Source organism: Etheostoma spectabile, unplaced genomic scaffold (assembly GCF_008692095.1).
Source record: "Etheostoma spectabile isolate EspeVRDwgs_2016 unplaced genomic scaffold, UIUC_Espe_1.0 scaffold00019033, whole genome shotgun sequence".
NCBI lineage: Eukaryota > Metazoa > Chordata > Actinopteri > Perciformes > Percidae > Etheostoma > Etheostoma spectabile.
In genome coordinates, this window is record NW_022604634.1 from 3038 (window position 1) to 20256 (window position 17219).

The following is a 17219-nucleotide window of genomic DNA, read 5'->3' on the forward strand; positions in this document are numbered from 1 at the left end:
TCACAAATCTACTCAAGTACAAGTAAAAGTATAGTGATTTAAAACTACTCCTGGAAGTACATTTTTTTCAAAAACTTACTCAAGTAATGTAACGGAGTAAATGTAACTCGTTACTACCCACCTCTGGTAAGAGCAAAAGCATTACACATATAGTGTGTTCCAAATCGCGCACTTCCCTTAGTGCACTAACGGAAGTGCACTTCGTACACTACGTACTTACTTGATAGTGCGTAAAATTTCTGAGAGTGTCGCGCACTTCTTGATGTACTTACCGGAAATGACGATCACAACAGCTCATTCCTCCTCCTTCTTCTTCTGTGAATTGCGAATTGCACCCAGAAAAGAGAGCATTCCCTCCACCTATTGTCCCCCCGCGAAAAATACACTTCTGCTTTGTTCATCAAGATGATGTGAATTGTGGTTATGTTGCTTGTATCTGCCCTCTGTTTTTTGCGAGAATGAGAGGATTGCGACGCCGCCGTCGTATCATCCGCCTGCTTTTAACAGAAAATATACAGGTATGTTGATATTCATACTTTTGCTCTAAATAATTTATAAAAAACAAACCAAAAACTAGCCATTATGTTATTTCAGCAAAAGTGGAGTACTTAAATTATGTCCAACTGACGTGTTAACTTAAAGAATAAATGTTTTATTACCATCATTATTATAATAATAATTAATTCAATTTTTCTACTTGTTATACTGATGTATTTGCTTTAAGCTGCTGTAGTACAGATATTTTCCCCGGTGTGGATTTCACATTTTCGAAAGCTGGAACTAGTGACTTGATAAATGACTTAACTATTAATCTATTAATTACAGTGACAATACAAGAGTAAAACAGATAACATTTAACACATTCAGTCCAGTTTTATTTTAAAAGATGGTCCTGCGTTACTTCTCCAGGCTCCAGACCCCCAGCAGTACTGCCAGGTCAACCACACGGTGCCATTGCTGGCGCTGTATTTGACGGGGAGAGCAACATGATGGTGGACTTCCGACTCTCTCGGGGATCCTTCCACGCCCTTATGGCCATCCTCGGCATGGGGTCTGACCATGGCTGGGGACCCGTCATTGAGGCCCTGGTTTCCTCTTTTGGCTGGCCCGAGGTACATCCTACCGCGTGGTAGCCAGGGCCTTTGCCATGCCCAGACCACTGTGCATCGCGCTGTCCACAAGACCAGCAGAAGGTCCTCTCTGTCCTCCCCAGTTGTCCGTCATCCGACAGAGGGGACTTTCCTCATATTGGAGCAGGATTTGCGCGGCTGGCCGGGTCGGCAGCCTTCCACATTTGTGGGCAGCATCGACGGCTGCCACGTCCGTGTGACCCCCCCAGCAGAGGACGCAGCCTGTTACTTGAACAGGAAGATTTTTCATTCTGTTCATTTTCAGGCTGTGTGTGACCACACAGCAAAGTTCATTGATGTTTTTATGGGTTTCCCTGGGTCAGCTCATGATGCGAGGGTTTAAAGAACAGCCCCTGTACTACCAGCACAGGTACCCTCCTCCTGGTTTCTGCCTCATCGGGATGGTAGCTACCCCTTCCTCAGGCAACCCATCGCCCTCATGACGCCCTTTAGGCAGCCTGTCCACACAACCTCCAGGTCCGCTTCAACAGTCACCTGTCTAGAGCGAGGTGTGTTGTGGAGAGGGCATTTGGCATCCTGAAGACCAGATGGAGGTCCATATTTTTGAAGGCGCTGGAGGTGGATGTCCTCTATGTACCGGAGGTCATTGCTTGCTGCACAGTCCTGCACAACATCTGCCTGACCAATGGGGACCTGCTGGAGCCAGAAGCTGATGTGGAGGGAGACGCAGAGGACCATCCTCAACCAGCTCCTCAAGGCGCCTTCTGTGGAGCAGAGGACAGGCCGAGGATGGCCATGATGTGCCTGGTGCCTGACCATAATTATGCCTAAATGTGATTATTGTAATTATATTGTTGTTCTGCTGTTCGTGTTCATTTGTGTATTATAATCTGTTTAAAAAACATTTAAGCAATCCAAATGCATGTGTTTTCATTTAAATGTAATGATATAAACGATTTGCTGTACTGTATCTACACATTTCCCCGTGTGAGCAATGAGGAAGTAGGTTGTGTACCATGGCTGACATCAATACTATTCAGCTGCCGACCAACTGTAATACACCATAACAGATTAGTTATTAGCAACATAATAACAGACAGATCAGATAGTTATTATTTATTTATTTACAAGTCTTTCGAGCACAGACAAAAACGCTCCTCCCTCATTACTACCTCCCTGTCTCTCCTCTCCTCTCTCTCCCTCACCTCCCTCTCTCTCCTGTCATCCCTCTCCCTTATTTCTTTAAATGCCTCTCCTCTCTCTCCACTGCCTCCCGATGCCGCCTCTCCTCTCTCTCATCTCTTGCTTCCTCTCTCTCCAGTGCCTCCCGATGCCGCCTCTCCTCTCTCTCATCTCTTGCTTCCTCTCTCTCCACTGCCTCTCGGTGCCGCCTCTCCTCTCTCTCTCTCTTGCCTTTTCCTCCATATTTGCAATGTCCCTCTCAAAACTGTCCTCCTTGTCTTGGAGGTCTTTGAGGGCCTGTGCGACATCCACCCCCTCCGTTTGGGAGTGGATGTCGCACAGGCCGTGGCTAGGTCCCTCTCTGGGTCACCACTGAGGGGGGCTCGCAACCGCCACGTCCTGGCAAGATGAGGCAATGAGGACAGGCGGTGTAACTGACGGCCTGCCCCCATTGCCTCATCCATCAAGAGGATACCACTTCCAGGACGCAGCGGTTGCCTCACCCCCCTCAGTGCTGACCCCAGATCTGGGGCACTTCAGATCCTACAGACAACAGAAAACACTCAATTTTAATTTCAAACGTCAACTACTATTTTTTCAACTACAATTGAATGTTCCCAGACAATGGGGCTGATTAACTCACAATGATTTTAACAGTTAACCAACCTTGTATTTTGTTTTAGATTTTCCCATTTTTTTCGTCAGAAAAACGGGGGTAACCCTAGCCTGCAGCCCTCGACTTTCAATGTACGCCCTAACGAAAATACAATTTTTGATGTAGCTAGCAATGTAAAATATAGGTCCACAGATGTAACAATGTAAGATGAGATATACATTTACTTAATCGTATCCATTCAGGGCTGCATTGCGCTTCCCTGTGAAGCTGGAGGCGTTCACCGTCCTCCACAAAATGAGGGACCTCGTGTCCTCGTCTGTCCCTAACGATGACATGAATCAGATTAGGCAGGAGTAGCACTGTTTACATATTAAGTAACACATTAACGTTAACATGACTGCTAACGCTTGCAGCTTTGAGTAGATATATTTACAAGATCATAAATCTAACGCTAACATCTTCTACAGTGGGCCGATAGTTTAACACAATAAACAACGTACTACAACACATGTAACGTTAGCTTAGAAATGATTCGCCGTGTATGGTTAAACTGTACCGCTGTTAGCTAGCTAAGGTTAACTTGCTAGCATGTCAAATTACGGTACCAATAAACATTATAATTCGCGATAAAAATATCATTAAAAACTGTAAGATTAACCAAATATACACATACGCTTATTTCTTTAAATTTCTTATGCTGCACTGTAACTTTTATTCTTGTGTTTTATGTGTCTATTTTTTAACTGTCTATTCATGTGTTTTATCAGTTTTTAATGCTCATGATTTTTAACTGTTTTTACCTGTGTTTTATCTGTTTAACTGATTTTGTGTAAACACTTAGAATTGCCCTGTTGCTGAAATTTGCTATACAAATAAAGCTGCCTGGCCTTGCCTTCCCAAGACAATGATCCCAAACATACAGCAAAATCTACAAAGGAATGGTTCCCAAATAAACGTATCCAGGTGTTAGAATGGCCAAGTCAAAGTCCAGACCTGAATCCAATCGAGAATCTGTGGAAAGAACTGAAAACTGCTGTTCACAAACGCTCTCCATCCAACCTCACTGAGCTCGAGCTGTTTTTCAAGGAAGAATGGGCAAGAATTTCAGTCTCTCGATGTGCAAAACTGATAGAGACATACCCCAAGCGACTTGCAGCTGTAATCGCAGCAAAAGGTGGCTCTACAAAGTATTAACGCAAGGGGGCCGAATAATTTTTTCAGTTTTTTATTTGCTAAAAAAGTTAAAAATATCCAATAGATTTCGTTCCACTTCACAATTGTTTCCCACTTGTTGGTGATTCTTCACAAAAAATAAAAATTGTATATCTTTATTTTTGAAGCCTGAAATGTGTCAAAAGGTTGAAAGTTCAAGGGGCCGAATACTTTCGCAAGGCACTGTATGTTTAAAAAAAAAAAAGATAAATTGTATCTGTGACTGTAAGTATTGTTGTGCATATTTACAATAAAAATATTACAAAAAAAAAGTTATGTAATGTAAGTAATGTAGTTAGTAAAATTAAATTAATTATACCTGGGATCCTGTGTGCATTCCATGCCTCTATGACTTTTGTGATGCCAATCCTAGCCAGCTGGCATGTCTTTGGTTTGACACATAATATTTTGATGTTTTGTCCATGTTGACTTCCTCTTGGTCCCCCAGCTCTACCAAAGCTGTCTTCAAAGGGTAGTTGACTCTGGGATTCACCTCCCACCACATTCTCTCATTCACATGGATCTGTGCAGGTTTTTAAGGATAGTGTAAGTCTGCCAGCCTTCATTAGAAATGCAATTACAAGAAACCTGGATAAATTTTTAACAAAACATTCATTTCACCCTTGTAGAAGGAGTCTGAAGGTAAGGCTGCCTTTTAGTATTGTGTCTGTATTCTGCCAGATTTTCCTGTATGAATAATGCCAGAAAAACTTTTTCCCACAGTCAACTCTGACCTGATCCCATAGTCCATAGGAAAGTACAGCAGGTCTGACAATCACAGACAAACATAAAATATTACCTAAACAGCATTGGTCTAAGCCATAAATCCCTAAAGTGCCATTAAAAGTCCAAAGCATTTCATTTTTTACACACACACCACACACACCACACACACACACCCACACGCTTTATTTGTAGAGCACATTTCAGCAACAGGAATTCAAAGTGCTTTACATAAAATCAGTTAAACAGATAAAACACAAGTACAAACAGTTAAAATCATAAGCATTAAAAACTGATAAAACACATGAATAGAAAGTTAAAACAAAATAGAAACATTAGGACATATAAAACACAAGAAAAAAAGTTACAGTGCAGCATAAGAAATTTAAAGAAATGAGCAGTCATGTAAAGAAAGGCAGCATCAAAAAGGAAGGTCTTCAGCCTTGATTTAAAAGAACTGAGAGTAGCAGCGGATCTGCAGGTTTCTGGGAGTTTATTCCAGATATGAGGAGGCATAGAAACTGAAAGCTGCTTCACCCTGTTTAGTTCTGACTCTGGGGACAGAAAGTAGACCTGTCCCAGATGACCTGAGAGGTCACACACACACACACACACCACAAGGTGGTGTGACACTATGAGCTTTTTTTTCAGACTTGTTTTAAGCTTTGCTGAAGCACATTCATGATCCCTAATACCTTTCTAAACCACTTACCCTGGTCCCTGACCCCTGCCCCCAGAGCTGGTAGCTCTGTTCCTCGGCGGAGCAGGTCGGGCCCTCTGCTCTGGCTGACTGGAGGTCGGCGGATTCAGACAAGGAGGCCTCAAAGACCAACTGCTTTAGCAGCATCTGGTCCTAGTCTTCTGGGAGCGAGGCCTCCAAAGACCAACTGCTTTCGCAGCGCCTAGTCTCTGCTGAAGCCGCTGGCCTCCAGCTACCCGGAGCAGAAGCCTGAACTTAAAGACTCAACATGGCTGTACTTATAAGGTCCCCTATGGACGTTTTGTGACCTCACTGATGAGGTCATCGTGAACTCACAGCTGATTGGCCAGTAGTTCTTTTGATGTGTTAGAGAATGCTGTGATGTCATACACCGTAGACAATTCCAGTCATAAAACTTATCTCATTTTATTTTATTTATTTTTGAGGGATGAAAACAAAACATATTGTAATACATTATGAGAATAAATGTAAATGTGCTGTATTTATATAGCGCTTTTCCTGTCTTAACAACTGCTCAAAGCGCTTTTACATCTACAGGGAACATTCACCATTCACACACATTCATACACTGTGGCCGGGGCTGCCATACAAGGTGCCACCTGCTCATCAGAAAACATTCATACACATTCACACTCCGATGCGCAGCACCAGGGGCAACTTGGGTTCAGTGTCTTGCCCAAGGACACTTCGACAATGACTGCAGGGCAGGGGATCGACCACCAACCTTCCGATTGCGGCAACCGCTCTACCCCTGCACATCACACTATAAATGTGTAATTAATTTAACGTGTATAGAGCAGAGTATTTTCACCTGTAGGTCGGTAACTAGGAGTTTATTAAACCAAAACTAGAGCTGTGATGGTTGAGAAGTGAAAACGACCCAAACGGCTTTTCATATTTTATTTAGTTTCTTTCGACTTTGAATGAAGTGCGTGTTTTACGATGCTAAAATTAATGTTTACATGGAGTCTGATGGATTTAGCAATTTTATTACGTGGATTTTTTTTTTAAAAAAGAATCTTACTCTTCAACAGAAAGGTCAACCTCCTTAAAATCCTTTCCATAAAGTTGTCAAAATTTTAATAATAATCAGAGCCTCTCAGTGGCAAAACAAGCACTTTTGTGAAGGTATACACTAGGGGTGATCCGAGTGTCCGGCTGAAACGAGTATCCGGTACGGATAAAGCACTTTTGCCGAGTACAAGTATTATCCGAGTAATATGAGTCAATATCCGTGCTCGGATTGAATAAAACTCCTCAACTGGCCGCGCAGCGTTCTGTGATAATCACAGCGCCCCCCCCCCACCCCGCCTACAAACCCGCTCGGATCAATCACACACACACAGAACATGGAGAAATGCTCTCTCTCTCTCTCTCTCTCTCCTGCTCCGTCAGTCAATCAGGTCTGCGGATCTGTTCCGTTAACGTTTAGGGTTTCTTCAGCTTCAGGTTTGTTTTTAACTTTGGTTTGTAGTCCTTACATAGTAACCAGTAGATTTCTGGTGAACATGGGGTTTTAGTCCTTACATAGTAACCAGTAGATTTCTGGTGAACGTGGGTTTTGTAGTCCTTACATAGTAACCGGTAGATTTCTGGTGAACGTGGGGTTTGTAGTCCTTACATAGTAACCCGTAGATTTCTGGTGAACGTGGGGTTTGTAGTCCTTACATAGTAACCAGTAGATTTCTGGTGAACGTGGGGTTTGTAGTCCTTACATAGTAACCAGTAGATTTCTGGTGAACGTGGGGTTTGTAGTCCTTACATAGTAACCAGTAGATTTCTGTTGAACGTGGGGTTTGTAGTCCTTACTTAGTAACCAGTAGATTCTGGTGAACGTGGGTTTCAGACATGCTGCTTGGTTTAATCAGAATCAGAATCAGAAATACTTTATTGATCCCCGAAGGGAAACTCGTATCACAGTAGCACCAGTAGTAAGAAGACAAAGACGGAGCACTGCAACAGGCAGCTCGCACTTTTCAGCGCATGCGCACACTTCACTTCAGATGCATCAGAAACAGAATCAATCAGCATTGTAGCAAGATAAAGTACAAGACATAACAACATAACATAATGCAAGACAACACACAGTTCATGTGGACACATGAAGGAATTTTTTGAGGTGGCATATAGAGGGTGCGAGAAACACAGAAACGAGGCAGACATATGGATGTGGGGCGGGATGGGGGAGGGAGTGTATGGTGTGTGTGTGAGATAGTGAGTTGTGTGTGCAATGTGCGCGTCAACTGTCTGTGTTGTTAAAAGCTCAGTTCATCGGCGTGACCTTGAAGAGATAACCAGAGCACAGGACGAGATAGAAGGCCAGCTGCTGGTTGTTTTCCTGCTCGGGTGAAGGGTGGCGGGGGGGGGGGTAGTTGATCAGTTGCAGTCCAATTTAGGGTGACTCGGTAGAATTTATCCAAATCAATGTCCATCAATCATTTCACCGACCTCAGCGTCATGCGAGCATCCATATCACGTAGTGATTTTTGCAGTCCATCTACTTCTCTGCCAGTCCGGTGGTCACACGAAGCAACTCCACCGACTGGGCCCTGTTGTTATCAGTCCCCTTCTGCGCTTCCACGGTCTGAGATGTTACGAGACAGTTCACTGGACTGGTTAGCCCTTAGATGTAAAACCTTCATCCCCTCAACCACTCCTCCGTGTAGGCACTCTTTAAGTTCCCCAGACAGCTTGTGGGTGAATTTGCTGGCGGCTGTCTTACCAATTTTCGATAGGTCAGTGAGACCCAAGGCCGATGATCAGGAGCCCCACCAACAGAATTCCAATTATCCAAATGTCTTCAACGTCCTCCACAGTGAGAACGTCCAGGCAGACCACCTGCCACTCCCGGAATAGGAATCGCGAGCGTAGCCTGCAGGGAACGTCCCGCTGGGACAATTCGGCTCACCCGGAGAAGCATGTTTAGATGAAAAAATCTTGTCAATAGCGCTGAGTGACCAGTTAATCAATTCCATATTCGATGTCTCAGGAAAGAGGGGAGAGGAGGAAAAACACGTCTGCTCTCGCCAGAAGCAGGAAGAAGATGCAACTCCCGTTGCGTCTCTGCCATCAGAATCTTTTTTTTTAACTGTTAGCTGACTCACACACACACACACACACACACACACATTTCACACATACCTGGTGTGGAAAAAAAAAAATAAAAAAGAACCAAAAACAAAAAAATCACACTGATCGTAAAAAAATTTAAAGTTCAAAAAGAAAGTTATATTGAGTATGAAAACTCTTGTTCATTACATTTTACTTCATAATTGCAACCGCATGTGTTGTATTCATTGTTGCAAAACGTTCTGTATATAGTTGTTTGTTACCATGACAACACCATTGATCTGAAGCTCATGTAAATAGTTTTCTAATCAGCAATAAATATAACAATTTGCATGCTTAAAATAACATACCGGTTAAAGCCCCGCCCATTTTAAGACAAACCGACCCACTTCCGGTTAAATCTAACCACTTTCGAGTTAGGCCCCGCCCAGTCCGAGTACGGATCCGGATACAGATATTTCATGTGGTAAACAGATACAGATACAGATAACGCTGTACTCGCTCATCCCTAGTATATACAAGCTGGACATTTTCCTCTTTAACTCATATTGTAGCTTGTTTTGTTGCTGCCGACTGCAGCGATCTCGCTTAATACTACACCAGTGTCAAAGATTGTTATCTATCAGTCACTTAGACACAACAAAGTAAGAAAATAGGGTTCAGGTTTTGAAAAACGGAAGACATCCCTTGAAAGTCCTATATTGAAAAAAATGGAGATGTCTGTGTCTTTCTTTGATTCAAAACCAGGCTGATGTGCAATATAAATATTGTGAAAGTAACAAAACGCTTAATTCACACAGCCAGTTTTCTAGAAACTGTGCCTTTAAAAGAGACGTCATGACTACACTTTAATGTCAGGGCATGATCTGGAAAAGCCTGATACTATTGTTATGTCTAGGGGGCTTCCAGAGTGATGATGTGTATAGGCATTAATCTCAAAGAAAGTTGATGTACGTACATTAATCAGTAGACCTCATGGCGCAATGGTAGCGCATCTGACTCCAGATCAGAAGATTTCGTGTTCAAATCAAGTCGGGGTCAGATGTTTAGGGTGGCAGTAGCTCAGTCAGTAGGAACGAGAATGTCTCGGCACTACCAGGTGTTCTTAAGCAGGCATTATACCCCACCCCCTCCCAACCTCTCAGGGTGCTGGCCAGCTCTGACATTCTCCATTTAGGCATGAATAGGTCCTGAGCATGTGTGTGTTTTTCAGACTTGTGTGTGATTACTATCAAAGAGTGTAAATTGTGTCAAAAAGTAGTATACATATTACATTAATTTTTTAAAAGAAAGATGATGTGCATTAATCTAAAAGAAGGTTGATGTGTATGTGCATTAATCAAACGAAAGTTGATGTGTGTATGCATTAATCAAAACGAAAGTTGATACACTTACACACTGTACTACCACCAGCCTTTAAACATGTCCATAATTTCATTAAACGTGCCCCCCCCCCCCCCCCCATGTGCAGTGATTCCTTCAGAGTAAACACAATGAATTTCATTGCAGTAGATGTGAAAGAAATGCATAAAAGTTCTGTTAATTCAGCCAGTGCACATACCTCTGGTTATTTCCTGTTTTCCGGTGAAGTCCACACTAGTGGAAACACGCCTTTCTGTCCCATCTACAGCAGTGTTAACTCGGAAGGAATAACTGCACATGGCTAGGCACTGGTAATGACATTTTGAACATGTTAAGAGGCTAAAAACAGGTTTAAAACTTGCCCTGTTGAAGCCTGTTGGGTGCTAACTCTAGCAGGAGGATAACACGGGGTAGACACCACCGATTGGTTTCATTTCTCTCTCCACTGACAGACCTCCTAATGTACAAACTACAGAGCTACGTGTTAAAATTGACTGGAATTCTAAGTCCATCTGCTTTAAAAAGATGTCTGCGGTCCCGGAAAATGTTAAAATTGTCAATGAACTGCAGAGAATGGACGGTAGATTCAGTTGAAAGCCATTTGTTTAGCAGCAGCAAGGTACCGACGGGCCCAAAGGGCTTCAGCCTCTGCTGTGGAAGAGCCAAAGCAGCGGGTGTGGGAGAAGTTCGGAGAAGACATGGAGAAGGACTTTATACCTTTACATTGGTGGAGTGCTGTGGCCATCAAGAGCTGCACAATTTGCATGTAATGAAAGTAACTGTTGTATGTTAGACTTTAGTGTATGTAAGTATATGATTATTTGTTGCAATTAGTAAGTTATAGTTGTGTTGTTTGAAAGGCCTTTTCTGCTTTTGTATTGATGCCTTAGTTCTTATGTTCTGTTGTACATGCTGTAAATGTTATGTGTTTTGTATTTTATGTAAAAATTAAAATAATGGAAAATATGTATTAAGTTGTATTAAGACTGATACAAAGCCACCCTCTGGCGTGGAGCCAGAACCATACAAACCCAGGAAGTGGACATCACCCTGGAAAATATTTCTAGAATATTTAAGGTTGAAAGAAAATGTCAAATTAAAAGTGTAGGTGTATCCGAGAAGAGGTCATTTTGACATTTATGTTTAATTGTATTTAACATAATGTAACCCCTCTGTTGGGTAATTACTAGTTGTAGTGATCTATGCTCTATGGACCAGAATTGTTCTACTAGATTCGTCTACTGGAGCAGAAGAGTTAATATTACAACATGTTGAAAGAAAAAGTAGAAACCACAGACCAGGAAATAAGTTTTAACTGCCGGCTTATTATTTGAATATTAACATACACATATACATACAAAACCATTGACAACAATTACACAAAATACAATCCCACTTAACACCCTTTTTGTTAAGTTATTTAGTTTTCACCTTTTGAGTTTATACCAAGTTCAATATTAGTTCTATATTAATCTAATTTCAGTTTTAACCTCAGTTTGGTTTTAGGTTTTAATCCCTTTTGGTTTCTTTTCCCTTTTTTTAGTTCTCTAATTAGTTCTGTTTAGAGTTTTGATTTGTTTAGTTAACTTCAGTTAATCTAAATCACATCAGTGAATTTCACCTCTTAATTAGAGTATTTGCATGTAGTAATGTACCCATTTACAAGTGGTAATACCCATGGAAAAGAAAAATGAAAAAACAATAATTTGGAGTTACAAAACCATAATATTCAGCAAAAGACTGAACAAATTGGTGGTTAGGACCAACAGAAATAAGAAAAAAAAGGAGTTCGCCTCTCCCCTATCGTCTTTTTACTTGTTAACCGTAACTCAAAGTTCGTTTGGAGTCCGCTGCAGAATTTGCAGAAGCTGAAGGAAATCCTACTAGTCAGAAGTGTGGATTCGTAGAAACTGGATGAATCCTACCAGTTCAGAAGATTGTGAGCAACGTCCTATTGAGACGCTGTGACTCAGGTATTCACAACGGTTCAGCAGATCACTGGGTGGCTCGCCATCTTGTTTCAACCTCGTGTCTCTCAAGTCGATGTCGGTCGACGTCGGTTGAACATTTCTTCAACCCACTCAAAATAGCCAAGTCCCGATTTCCAATGCACTAATCGTCTTCACCAGGGACAAATTGAGTACATGGGATCAGGCACGGCGCCAGGATTTCAGTTTTGGATGGGCCAGACCAATTTTGGGTGGGCCTTAAATTAAAACATGATATCAAATCACTGTTTAACCTAATACAAATGACTACTATACTGTTATATTATATGTGCTAACATAATAGAGATTTCAATAGCTTGATGCTCTTTAAATATGTTGTAAAAAAACATTGTACAAACGTTTGGTTGTATAGGACGACCCTATCCGCCACCGCTCTCCTTGGTTCTGCCCAGAGAGGAGCGCGTTGGAATCTCCATTACGCACCATATCTGGCTGCGCTATTACGCAAAGCTCCATAGACCTAAGACTGGAACAGTGGTCGGGGATTTATTATTTCCCCAAAACATAATTTAGTTCTGCTCGTATAACAGGAGGCCAAATATTTCACAATTCTGTTTAATTGTTTTTATGTTTTCAGCACTACAGATCAACAACACCTCCCGACAGTTTTCATTCATAACTCGGGCACAGAACTGGTTCATTGACGTCATCTGTCGTGTAAAACTCAAGTTATTTCCGAAAGAGACAAACTGTTACTTTAGTGTGATTCATGTTATAACCATATTTAACAAAAGGAAATAAATCACATTAACATCAGACACAGCGCCCATAACAAGGGAGCCCAGGAGGGAAAAAGAACAGTAACAAGCTGATATAGAAATAGAAATGCGCCTGTAGATTTGTAACGGGTTATGAATCGATTATTTTAATATATCTCAATACAGACAGAGTAGCCTTCACATACTCTTATCCCCTCGTGGTACACAATTAAACTCACTAAAAAGGCCTAGAAGAAGCGAACATGGAACGACTCATTCCCTTTTTCTCTCTCTGCTATGTTACTAACTTTCAACATGTAGCCTACGGATTCATCGCATGTTTTTAGGTCGCCTCGCACACACACACACACACAATCTACAGCAGTAGTCGGCGGGGTTTGCTCTTTAAAATGTAGATGATATCATCGAAGTCAAGAGTTACTGTAAGCTCTCGTATGTCAACAGACACAGAGACATAAGGCGAGACGTAAGCATGGTGCTCCTGTTTGGTTTTTTAATCCGATTGACACTGGAAAAGACGCGTTCAACTGTACAGGATGTCATCGGCAGTGTTATCAGAGCTTTTAGGAAAGCACGGATATTTGGGAAAACGTCCTCATTGACCAGCTGGTGTCATTTGTATGAAGGCTAGGAGACATCAGGACTGCTGCAGATGCCATGAGGCCATAGGTGTCACTGTGGAATCGAGTGTTCAGTTCGCTAAGCTGGCAGTCTAGCGCGTTGGAAATGTTGCGCAGATCGATGTCACTTAATAGACAAACAACTTTTTTTTTAATTAAGTTAAAAACTACTTAAGATTTAGACTATTTAGCACAAATTATGAGATAATTTGACACTTTTTAATAATTCTTTATAATTAAATATAGCCTATTATATTCTTCTTTTTTTAATGAAAATTTGTGGGTGGGCCTGTTGAAAAGTGGGTGGGCCTAGGCCCGTCAGGCCCACCCATGACGCCGTGCCTGCATGGGATATCTTTCACAAAAGTCAACCAAATTGGCTTTCAAAAGGTACAGGTTTTGTCCACCTTATTCTCCGTTACTCTCACAGCTTTTCATCTGCGGCTCGCTCTGCAAAAACCAAACTGTCCTAGCAAGAGAAACTTTTTGACAATCTGATTGGTGAGTGATAGTCACCTGGGTTACGTAACAACGTGCCCTTTTCAAAATAAAAGTCCACATATTCAAAATAAAAGTCCACATGCTTTTTAATACAAAATAACTCATGAAATGACATACCATGGAATAAATATTACAAAGGTTCTCAATAAACGTTTAACCATATGTTAACATATTTATTGATTAATTTCCTTTTAACCAGTTTATTTATTTTGCTAACTAAGTAAACCTGGTTACATGAGGTCTAGATGTCTTATGAGACAGTTGTGTCCCCGAGATGACACACTCTGAGCATCTGTTTAGCAAGCCGCATCTTTCGTGTCTTGACTTTCTTCTGTGCTCTGAAATAAAAAAAAACTGCAAATCAATACATTGCAGTCTATATACACACCGTTTTCACGAGATTGACTCAATATCATATGAAATGATAACGTTTCTAGTTCTGTTGCCGAAGCTAACGGGATGATTTAGCTAGCTAGCTAGCTGAGTAACGTTACAGCTTAACGCTAGCTAGCTCGCAACCAAACTATCAGGATTCTACTCAGCTGCAGTTAGCTTTCTTGCTGAAATACAATAAAAATTAACCTGCCAAAGTGGACCAACATGCACGGTGAACTATAGATGGAGCTACATGACAACACGGGGTATTTATTTGAATGGAACAGTTAGGAAAATGAAACGTTAGCCCCTTTGCCATTACAGTTATCAACACACATTCAGCCTATGCTAGCTACAGGCTACGTTAGCATTGCTAATGTTACTGTTAGCGACGAAATCATACTTACAGCTTGATGTTGGGATGACCAGACAGTCGGAACAGCAGCAGCAGCTCAGCAAATCCTGCTTTAATTGTCCGAAGTTTTGAAAACTGTCTTTGGGGGAAAAGTTCACAGGGATCTCCTTATAAACAGCAGCCATGTCCGTCGAGTGTTTGCTTCCTTGGGAACTAGCTATGAGAAGTGTCTCCGTTCCCTGTACAGACTGGAACTCTGCATTTACAACCCGGGTTCATTGTCAATGTCCTGGGAAATATTTCAAACTTTCTTCTTAGTAAATCCCGTCAGAGTACAGGAGCAGCGTTCTCAGTCGGACATCTAATCGACCTAACGCCAGCAACATTAGGAGCTGGTCTCAGGTCAGTGGCCTGTGTGTAAATGTTGGGGCTGGACCGTTCTCCTTATACGTCCATGGGCGTGACAAAGCTGATGGTTCTGAGATCCTGACGTCACCTTTTGGCTTTGTTGGGATTCGCCCGTTTTCAGCGGCAGTTTCAAAATGTGGGATTTTCAGAGGAAAGGCATGTTAATGGGATTTAAAGCTTTTATGTATGTCCTATTTACCCACTGAACTGTCGTTATTCACCTATGACAAGGTAAAATCGGTTTTGCATTATCACCCCTTTAACAATATTTGGAGATGATACAAAATCTTGAGTGCTTTTTGTACCCAATAATCAACAGTGGTGGTTAACCTGCAACATGGGCTTTAAAGATCTAAATAGATTTTCTCACCTCAGAGTCATCTGGAGCACGTAACGATTAGCGTCTGTCCCTCTGAACCCTGAGTGACAATCACTCTGCAGTGAATGAGATGCAGTTTCCCCCCCCAGTCTAACCAAGACTATACTTTCAGGGATCATTTCTAGAGTTTCTGACTTGAGGAATGTGTTTCTAAAGTGTTTGGTCTCGCTGACCACGATGATGAGTTGTGATATTCTTTTCCGAGCGTGAGACTGACAGTGAGTAATGATTCACTTCATATGCTTTCTGTCATTGATGATTGTTCTTTGCTTCTTTATGGAGTATTGAAGAAGGGAATATGATCAGAGTGGTAGTAGCAGACATGTGAAAAACGTAATTGTATGAAGGTAATAAACCATGCGAAATTATAGTCAGTCTTGAAGTATGTTTTGTCCATGGTGGACAAGGTTACTTTAACGGGTTAACACCTACTTTCTTGACTTTGTGATGCCTTATGTCCGGTTTAAAAATGTAAACTGAGTTAAGCCATAATTCATTTTTATTTTTACCTTTGCTTTTTCTACTTGACATGTAAAAAAGGTGCATTGTTTGAAAGCCCATCTGTACACATCCATGTTCCACTCCCACAGGTGTTTCCTCTTGACTAATCAGACTGTGTGGCCTTTACAGGCTCAGCTTGATTGACATGTATTAAAGTTAGTTAGTTCATGTTTTTGTCCCCATAGGAAATTAGGTTGCAGATCACATCACATGGTATTCAACATTAACACAGATAAGGCAAGGAGGAAAAACAAAAACAAAACATATGTACACCACCACTCGTACCATAAACCAGAATAATATGAAGGGGGGGGGTAGAGTTCCAGACCAGCTGGGAGAAAGAAGAGAATAAAATAGATACACAAAATATATATATCATTGGACGGGACCTTCATTATTAAGGAGTTTAATGGCCTGTGGAACAAAGGAGAGCTTGGATCTGTTTTTTTTAAACAAAGGAGCACAGTATCGTCGTCCTGAGGGCAGCAGTTCAAATGAGGAGGAAAGGGGGTGCTTCTGGTTGCCCACAATGCTATTTGCCTTTCTCCGTATCCTGTTTTTGTATAAACTTTCCATACTTGGAAATGGAATACCCGAAAGTTTGCTGGAAGTTATTATTATTTTTCTAATGTACTTTTTTTGTGCTTCAGTGGCGTTGCCAAACCAACAGATCATACCAAAGGAAAGAACACTTCCCAAATTAAAATCTTATTTTTACAAGTGCAAATATAAACATTTAGTTCAGATTTTTTGTTCTGCAAGCTCTCACCTTTTGCCCCATATTTCCCTTCATATGAGTCAGAGCCAGCAGCACTAAGGAAGAGCAGCCTCTCCTACGGCGAGTGGTGGTGACTAAAGGGGTGGAACGGTACACTGAAGTCCCGGTGGACGGGATGGCATGTTGTAACGAGGTTTGAGTACATACAGCAAATACTTGAAGCCAGGTTACTCTACGAGTGGATACGGGGCATTGAAGGTGATGTGGAAATCCTGATTGATTCAGTGATTTTTTGGCCCTATTTGTATTTGGATCTAAAGGCTGGTTAACCACTGTAGGGAGGAGACGTTGGATAGTTTTTTGTCTCGTTCCAGTAATTGTCATGTCTGGGTGATGGCGTTGGATATGCGTTAGCATGTTGGATGTATTTCCACTCACGTACCAACAACGCCGGCCCACAGTAATCGTTTTATCCACCACTTTCTCACCTGTACTACTGGAACTGACTGGGAAACCAAAGTTTCCCCGTGGGTCGCCACTACTCGCCGTAGGAGAGGCTGCTCTTCCTTAGTGCTGCTGGCTCTGACTCATATGAAGGGAAATATGGGGCAAAAGGTGAGAGCTTGCAGAACAAAATAATCTGAACTAAATGTTTAAA

The 17219-nt window shown here is 41.7% G+C and overlaps 2 non-coding genes across 2 annotated transcripts; both read left to right on the top strand.

Moving 5' to 3' along the window:
- Positions 1-9583: 9583 nt before the first annotated feature.
- trnaw-cca (transfer RNA tryptophan (anticodon CCA)) lies at positions 9584-9655 on the top strand. Its single transcript has one exon. It is a non-coding gene; the product is annotated as a tRNA-Trp (tRNA).
- A 5783-nt stretch (positions 9656-15438) lies between these two features.
- Positions 15439-15654, top strand: LOC116683536 (small nucleolar RNA U3). The gene has a single exon (XR_004330567.1). It is a non-coding gene; the product is annotated as a small nucleolar RNA U3 (small nucleolar RNA).
- Positions 15655-17219: the final 1565 nt, after the last annotated feature.